The sequence below is a fragment of the Hydra vulgaris genome, chromosome 11 (genome assembly GCF_038396675.1).
Source record: "Hydra vulgaris chromosome 11, alternate assembly HydraT2T_AEP".
NCBI lineage: Eukaryota > Metazoa > Cnidaria > Hydrozoa > Anthoathecata > Hydridae > Hydra > Hydra vulgaris.
The window spans coordinates 3,639,930-3,649,933 of NC_088930.1; positions in this window are offsets into that span (position 1 = coordinate 3,639,930).

A 10,004-nucleotide genomic window follows, 5' to 3' on the forward strand; every position below is an offset into this window, starting at 1 on the left:
CAACTTTACAAGGTTTGCGCTTGCGCAGAAGTAATATACATTTGCCACGAATTGGTCACAATTAAATACCGCACTTTAAAAATAAATTAAAAAATCCATACCGTGCTTTGAAAATAAATGTTTTTTAGAAGAAGAAAAATCTAGGGTCATACTTTGCTTAACATATATTCGGACATAATGTCTGTTAGGTCCTTATAAACTAAAAATAAACCATATATTTTCTACGTTTTTTTGAAAATGGCGCTTACCGCGTTTTGAAAATAAACTCTTCATATATTGTTTATATAGGGATGACAAAGCGCAGCAAAGTTTAAAAAAAAAGTTTATATAAAAATTAAAAAATGATTTATATAATGTTTTTCGCACACACCAATACTTGAAATTTTTAAGTGCACTGAACTGCAATTACTTTTAATTTTTTTGGCTTAGTGGCTTTTTTTATTTTTATTATTATTTTTTTTTAATATATTTATTAAAGACTTTTGATATTTATTAAACAATTTTGTTAAGAGCTTTTAAATTTTGCGTCAAATTAACTTATTTCAACATGTTCGCTGCATCAACTTTACTGAAGCCGTTTTTCAAAACGCCTTAAGGTAAATAAAATCAATTTAACATTTTCACAAAATTAGCTACTTAAGATGTCTACAAACGTTATTGAATACATATTTTCAAAGAGTTCTGAAAAATTCTTAAAAATCGTTCGTTTCAAAAAACGTTTTACAAAGAGTTTCACTTAATAATTTTTTTTTAACTGCGTTTTTCTCAAAATACGTAATAAGCATATCAAGGCGTTTTGAAAAACGACTGCCCCATATATTTATAGAAAAAAAATAAATATAGCAAAACAAACTTTTAATTGTCAAAAGAAAGTTTTAAATTTTTTTCAAGCAGGCTTTTTTTTTTTTTTTTTTTGCCTTCACAGCAGCACCATCTGGCTTAATAAAGTTTTTTCTTTATTAAGTTTCAGACAACTTCTTTTTCAGACCATCCGCAGCTTATTAAGGCTAGCTACGTGAGCGCATTAATAGCATAAGTATTTTAATCATGACACATATGCAAATTTTTTCTCCCGGTGTTTGATGTTTTTAGAAATTTTAGTTATTTTAAAATCTTTTCGTTTTTTAAAGTGAATAATATCGTTACATATGTTTGTATATAATCTCTATAAAACTTCAAAATTATTTTGTATTTTATAATAATCGAAAAAAATTGAAAAAAAAATTGCCAGTAATTAAACTATGGGATACTTGTACAGAATTCTACTTTGAGAAGTGGATATCGCGCCGAGTACAGAATTCTACTCGGCGCGATATCCACTCGCCCATGCTGGCACGTTGTTAAAAGAAAATTTTAAAACTATAAAATAATTTTTTTAACGGAAATAAATGTTATAGATCAAAATTAGGGAGAGCTTGACGCAATTCAACTTTCAAGTGAAAAGCAAAGTGTAAAACTTGATAAATGTTTCAGTATGCTTCAACATTACTTAATTTGAAGTTTACGTACGCTAGATAATTGCATACACTTCTTATAAAAAAAAGTGCTGCGACTCTTTCTCGCTTCTACCTCGGTTGCTGCCAAGGGTTCCGTGTCAAACACGCTCGAATGAGCACTAACACTACTAACACTATTAAGTTCGGCAATAATATATTGAGATACTGTTAGTTAAAGATGCTATTGATAAGGTAATTCTAATCGGTTTGGTGATATAAAGAATCGCCGCATTTTCAAATAATGAAACCTTTTTACATTTTTGATGAGGTATAATACCTCGCAATACTTGTATTTAAATCAGTTTAAAATTAAATCTCGTATTTTGTTTGATTTATATTTTCATGGATAATATTTTTTTAAGCTATTTCATTTAAATAAATAATTTTATAAAAATAAAATTATTCAAAATTTCTGTTATTTATGCAATAGTTCTTCTGTTTTAGCATGTTACTTTAGAAAAAGATTTCTCTTTTTCTAAAATAACATACTAAAGCAGCAGAATTTGGTATTTCAGCTACATATATATTAAGTTTTTAGATATATTCCCAAAAAATACAAAACTATAATTGTCAACTAAAATAAACTTATTAAACTCAAACTTAAGAAAAACGCATGATCATCAATTTTTAATAAAAAGTTTTTAATGACTATATTATGTACGGATATTTAGGGGTTTGGCAATAATTTTTGTCTTCTTCTTGCCCCCGTCATTCGTATATTTTAAAAATCAACTGCTTCATTAAAGAATGTCTTTATGTAATAACAAAAAAACAAAAACCAATGACGAAATTAAATTTGAAGAAAAATTAATTTGATAATTATAATAATAATAATAAAAATCAGAATAATTTGAACAATTTTATAATATTGTTTGAAAAATACAAATGATCTTGTTGACTAAAGTCTCTTATAAAAACCTCCGCGTCATTTGATTACTTATTCACGAAAAGAGAGTTAAATTAAAAAAAAGAGTCGCTCCGAACTTTTGAAAGAGGAACAGAATTTGATTGTCAGAAGAACTTATAACTTGAGTAAATATAATATTTTAAATCTCCTAAATAGTTAGGGAGATTGCTCAAAATTTATATGGTCATAGTTTTTGAACACTAAGAGATTATTGCGTGACATTAAAGACTTGCTTTGCATTTTAAAATGTTAAAAGTTGTATATATAAATGTTATAAACTCATCGCTCTCACACTAATGGCATGGAAGGGAAGTTAACGTATATGGGGTTTATTGTTAACAGACTCCGATTATCGCAATACTTTTTAAAAACTTATGTAAAACAAATATGAATATATAAATGTTTGTAGTTTGCTCCATGTCGTTACATTAGGTTCTCAAACGAAAATAAAAAGCTTGCTACGAAACTGATTTTAAATATTTGATTGTAACCTGGTTGTTTAAGTATTGTGATTTGCACTTTTGTTTACTTTTTTACTTTAAAATTTTTGCAAATTTTAAGTAAAAAAAATAACAAAAATTTACTAAAAAAAAAAGAACTTTATGTTATTTCATCTGTATGATAAAATAAAATCAAGACACTTTTTTCACAATAGACCATATAATTTTAAATTTGAAAGTGTGCTTTTTTGCGCGTCGCATAGCTCAACCTACAAAAACCTGCACCTACAAATTTGATCTACAAAATAAAATATCTACTAAAAAGTGGAAATAATTTTTAGATGTCTTATTGATTATTATTTATTGAGGCCTAAATTGATTTCAACCTATTATAGTCCTTTTTTAACTCGACCGATTTGTGACGTTTTCATTTTCGACCGATTTTTTCTCAAACAATTTTAGAGACTTTTATTTTCAACTGATTTGAGATAATTTGATTTCCAACCGATAATTGGCGACATTCATTTCAACCTATTACTTTGTGTTTTTACCGTTCTAACTTTCCCCACCCCCACTTTGTATTAAGGACTCGAGAGTAATATATAAAAAAAGAGGTCGGATAAGTGACATTGGTACGTAAACATCCTTGTTAAATGTTCTTCCGCAGTGCTCTACGATAAGACCGTTAGCTCTCCTTGGAGAATAAAATACCGCCATTTAACATCAAATGTTAGAAAATGATTTTTTTTCTTTTCTTCTAATTGTTACTGAGCTCCAACAAGACCTAACGATTTTTTCGAAGAGCTGCGCGGAAGAGTATTTAAAGAGATATTTTACGCCGCCTTACATACCTAGACCAGGCATCAAACCTTGGACCTCTCAATTATAAGCCAGAGCTCCAGTCCCTGCGCCACGACAGATTTAATTCAGCTCTGATTCGAATCAACCACAAATAAATAAAATACAAACCGGAAAAGATGTAGTGATAAAGTCGATCAATAAAAAAAGGAGGTCGAAAATACAGTAGGTTAAAAATACAGTAGGTTGAAATTTGAGTATGATGAGAATTTAGTATGTTGAAAATGAAGTAGCCTTAAAAATTAGTAGTTCATGTTTTAATTAGTAGTAAGTATGAAAAATCAAAACTTGTAGGTTGAAAATTAAAATTGTCATATTGTATGATTTTAGAAATTTTAAAATTAAGTCCAGTTATAGGCCACCTTTTTTGAACCATCCTTCTAAATTCGTTATATGTAATAAATTAAAATAAGCGGTTGTTGTGCTTATGAAAAGTTATAACTTTTTTTAAGTTAATTACTTTTACTTTTACTTTTTTAATTTTAATTTTTGTTTAAATTAATCTTGATGTTATTTACATCAGTTATTTAAAAGTTTTTTTTAAAAGACTGTCTAGTTTATTGTTCTTGCTTTGGAAATGGCACTGCATTTTGCAATTTTATTCTAAGTTTTGTATTTTGGCTTCTTTTATTTAGTGTGGTTGTTGTTAAAAATAAACCGAACCAAAATGAAATTTAATTCTGGAATTTACTAACTAGAATAATTGTTAGATAATGTGATAGATAATAAAGGAATAATTGTTGTCTGGAATAGACTAATGACTAACTGAAATTAGTTCATTCCAGAGAACAGTTTTATGAATAGCTATTAATAAATAAACGAAAAAAAAATTATTTTCGTTTCTATAAGAGTGGTTGTTACGAGCAGGGCCGTCCCGAACGGGTATCCCTCTACCTCAAGCTGTTATATATGCATTTGAGTTAGCACATTTGTGCGTTTAGCATTTCAGTTGGCAAGTTTTGAAGTATAGTTGGTAAATGTCAAATATCGAGTAATTTTTTTTTTGTGTGTGTCTCTAGTTGGCAAAAAACACATACGACTCAAAATGAGAGACCTCTTCGGGACGCGAAAAGCTGCAGCATAGCTACAAATACGCCCGGCTCCTTTACGGAAAATTTTTATCAGGGCTACTAACTTATTTCCTCCCGACAAAAAATTTGTACTAAAACAAATAAATAAAAGAAATTTGCCTTTTCAAAGCTTTTTTGCATAAAATCTTCCTTTCTTAAAAGTTATAAACCCCAACTTTAAAAAAAAACAAAGTATTAGAGAAAAAAAACAAGGGCAAAAATTTAACATCCATGTTCATTGGGACTACACAAATGCTGTCAAGATAAGTCTGAAAGATAAAGTAAAATCAAAAAAAAAAAGGATTTTAAAATAGTGGAGTTCTCCAGTTGGCTCTGAAAACAATTTTAAGATCTACTTTTAGTAAATTTGTACAAATGCTGGAAGTTTCAGAGTTGCCCACAACGTTTAGTAGAAGAATGAACAGCTTTCCTTACCATCTTTTTTCAAATAGGTTATATATGATAAAACGCAATAAAAGTTTACATCTAATAAACACTCCTTTAATCATATATATTAAATCGGATAGTTAAAATGACTTAAAATTGTTTGAAAACTGTTTTAGCAGTCAATGTCCTTGCAGATACCAAAAACGTTATATTGCGTCATATTACTATAACAAAATACTTGATTGAAAAGGCAAATACTAAGGAAAAACACTGGAGAAAAAGCGCTCTCTAACAAACAGTGACTTAGTCAAGGTTTACGCATGCCTGAGTTACCCATAGCTTAGAAATTATGCCCCCTCCCTCCCCCGCGCCAAAGTTTTTTCATGGCCACTAACCTATTTTTACTAAAAAAAAAAAAATCAATCACTTTTTTAGCAGCCTCTATGAGCACTTGTGCGGCAGAGAGTCCATCTCTACACTACTGGTATACCCGCATGTTGACTATATTTGCCCCTAATTATAATAGAACTACCTTTTATGATATACGTGAAAAAAAATCCTTTCGCGATGCCCTACCACAAACACTGCCTACATACATCAGAGTATTACCTGATGTATTACCCAGGAGTGCCCTCAAACAGGCAATGGATTTGAATACGCTACCTATCTCAAAATTTATGTTAAATCAACATGAAATGACTGTTCTTTGAGAAAGTAAATAATATAACTACTATTTTACTTACTTACAAAATAAACTATAAAATTTCAAAGAAAAAATCTACTTTGATTTGTCAAAGTAAATAACAACTTTTTTCTAATTACTTTAATGTAAGCTGTTTTTGGTAATTTGTTACTTTTACACGTAAAATTAGTTTGCTGTTATGATGCAGTTTTATTTTACTTTGTAAAGTAAGTGTTATGTCGATCGATTAGCGTAAGAATACTTTAAATTTACTTCGAAGAAAAAAAAGTATATACATATTAAAATTATATGTGTATAACCAATCAACTATGGTGAATGTTTAGTCAACAGAATTTAATGCTTTCAAAGCAGAGCAAGAAATCTAATTAAAGCATTAAACATGACTATCGAGGAACTAAAAAATTCCAACTTACTGTTATCAGAAAGAATTAAAGTGCTTGAAAATGTCGAACCTGTTAAATCAACACCCATGGGCAAGCGTTGTAAATGGAAAAAATACAACTAAAAAATCTGTAGAGCAACTACACCTAATAAATGTTGTTACAGCCGAAAAAAAAGAAATGAGAAACGTGAAAATAATGTAATAATATATGGCATTAATCCATCAAGAGTATTAGATAAACCAAGTGCGATAAAGGAGGATAAAAATTCAATCAAGAAGTTTTTAACTCTATTAATATAAATGTTAACATTAAACAAATTATTAAGCTCAATTCAAAAATAGAAAATCAACCACCTTTTGTTGTTGTTTTAAATAATAAGATCACATTTTAATTTTGAAAGCAGCAAAACAGGAAACTAGGTCACGGAAGTCGTTGTGTATCAGAACTTGTATATCCGTCACGTGAACCATTTATATCTAAATCGAATAAACAAAACAAAATAAATTGTACTACACATTGTCGTAATAAATAAATCAATTCTAAATTAATGAGTTGTATTAGTAATGACGAAATTTCTTCATGTTTAAAAAATTCTGTATATCTTCTAAATGCTAAAAGTCTTGCAAATAAGTTGTACGAATTTTATGTATTTACGGGGGCAAATAAACCTTCCGTTATTTGCCTTTGCAAAACATTTTTCCATAGTAAAATATCTGACTCTATTGTTTGTCCGAAAGATTACACTATCTATCGTAAGGATCGCATCAAAATTTGCGGAGGAGTAGCTTTTATTGTAGAAATGACATTAAATCCGAACAAGTACAAATAACTCAAACTGACACGGGTATTGACATCGTCTGTATAGACTTAAACTTTAGGTCCCGTAACCTCCGTTTAATTACATGCTACCGCCCACCTTCTCACACCCCAGTCGATGTGGCCTATATTGAGCTTATAACTTCATTTATATACAATCTATGCCACTCTGTATCTCAATTTATTATTGTTGGCGATTTCAATTTTCCTAAAATGGACTGGATTAATTACGTATCACTAAATGAAAAGTGCCATAGCCTTTTTTAAATTTAGTCAACAGACTCGGTTTGCACCAATTTGTACAGAAACCTACTTGTGAAAACAATATTCTTGACCTTGTACTTTCAAATAATGACTCCTATCTTAGTCTTATTTTAGTTGAATGTCCTTTTCGGCACAAGTAACCATAATAGAGTCAACTTCTCTATAAATATAAATGATTTCAATCAGTCGAAAAAAAATACTGAATCCTTCTGACTTCGTCAAAAAAAAATACTGAATCTTGAAGACTTCGTTAATGCTGACATTGATGGTTTTCAATCTTATTTATCAAATATAAATTGGGACTTCGAGTTTTCCTTTGTTTTCACAGTTAAGGATTATTAGAATGTTTTTTTCAATCGTTTTTGCAATGGTATTTACCAATTTGTTCCAATTAGAAAGATTCATCTGTACAAAAAAAGAAATCGCATCCCAAGGTTTATCAGGAAAACGTTAAATCTAAAGCACTCTTATGGAATAGATGGTCAAATACTAAAGACATTACACACAAAAAGGCATATAACAAATACGCTAGTAAATGTAAAGAAACAATTCACACTTACCAAATAAGAGTCGAGCTTAAACTAGTAAATGAAAACAATATCAGCAAATTTTTTGATTATGTTAATCAAAAACTCAATAACTCTAAAAACAGTTATCCTCTTAAAGACAAAAACAATAATGACAAAATAACTAGTAGTAACGAAGAAATCGCTTATGCGTTTAACAAACACGTCGGCAGTGTCTTTACGAATGATAACAATTATTCTCCATTTACTAATAGTTATGTTAATGATTGAAATTAGGTATTGAAACAGTAAATTTTCCACCAGAAGCAGTGTATAAATCTTTAACGGAAATTATTTAATTTTTTTTCATATTTGATGCCAGTTATAAGTCTAGTTCTTTACCTAATCAATGGCGCCATGCTTTTGTCTCTCTAATTTTTTAAAAAGGAGCTACTGCGGATCCAAATAGTTATAGAACCATCTCATTGACATGCACTTGTTGTCGTGTCATTGAAAGAATGATCAATGTGCATGTTATAGAATACCTAACTCAACGTAGCCTAATAACTCATAATCAACATGGTCTCCTGAACAATCACTCCGCCTGTACAAATCTCTTAGAATCTGCAAACGATTGGAACACCGCACTTGATAACCACCAAATAACGGATGTTGTATATATTGACTTCCAAAAAGCGTTCGACTCGCATTCCAAATTTTTAGTTAAGCTTGTATCGTATAATATAAGAGGTAATCTTCTAAACTGGATTGATTAAATCAGTTGAAAGTGTCCAACGAAAATTTACTAAGAAAGTTAGGAACCTTAGAAATTTGTCCTATCATAATAGGTTACAGTTGCTTGGTTTGGAATCACTTGAAGTTCGGCGCCTTAAAATTGACTTAGTAACGTGTTTTAAAATTTTCCATAAACTTTGAGATTGACAACAATAACCATACCCAGGGTCATATTTATAAAATACGCAAACAATTTTGTTGCTTGGAATCAAGAAAATATAGTCTTTCTTTCCGAGTTGCTGACATGTGGAACAATATGACCTCGGATGCTGTGAATGCAAAAAATACTGTATCATTTAAAAATAAGATTAACTCTTTTGACTCAAACAAATATTTTGAAAGGAGCAACTATTTGTTTCTTTATGATTTTGTTTCTTTAAAATATTTGTAATTTTATATTTTTGTTATTGGTTTTGTAGTCGTGCATTTTTTTTGAATTTATTCATGGGCACGCTGTTAGTGTCCATCTTTGTATGGGCTTTCGTGTCCTTTAAAACATGTATTTGATATTTCTAATAAGTATCTACCTATCTATTTTTTTAAACGTTATATTTACATAAGTTTACTTCATAAATAACTTTTTAACACAAAAAAGTAAATTACATTTTGATGTAAATTTTTTACATAATTATAACCAAAATTACTTTTCAAAGTAATTTACTTTACACGACATACCATGTAAGGTAGGTTACATTTACAAGTAAAAGTAAAAATGTGAATAACTTTTACTTGTAAAAAGTAAATTACTTTTTCAAGTAACTGTTTCACGTAACAGTATCACGCAACAGTTTCAAGTATCAGTTACTCATTTAAAAAACTTAACTTAAATAATTAAGTTTTACACGACGTATAATTTATGTAAAAATAAAGGAATTACTTTTAAATGTAAGTAAATTATAAATTTTTATATGAGTTTTGTAAAGTAATTTACGCTTTAAAGTAATTCGCGTTTTTACATCTAAATAAGTAAAAGTGCCGTCCCAAGTGAAAAATTGATGGGTGAAAATTTCACTTTTTAACAAGACAGTGCTAGAATGTCAAGTTAAATATTTGAAGTCATTAAAAATTGAGGGAACAATACTAAATATTAAATGAGCCTAAAAACATAATATTTTTTGTATTTTCTTGTATATAACGTAAATGAGGCTAATTCTGTTTTCTCCACAGATTAAATACTTTTAATTTTTATTTTCCATTGGTAATTAATTAAATATACCAATTTATAATTTTTTTAGTTATAGTAGAAGATAATAAGAAATAAAGTAAATTTAATAATTGTTTTACTGCCATTTTTGTTAAATTAGAACATAAAATGAATCGATGTATACAAAAACGTTTTTTAAAAAATAGTTTTATGACAAAAAAGTCATAAAAACTAT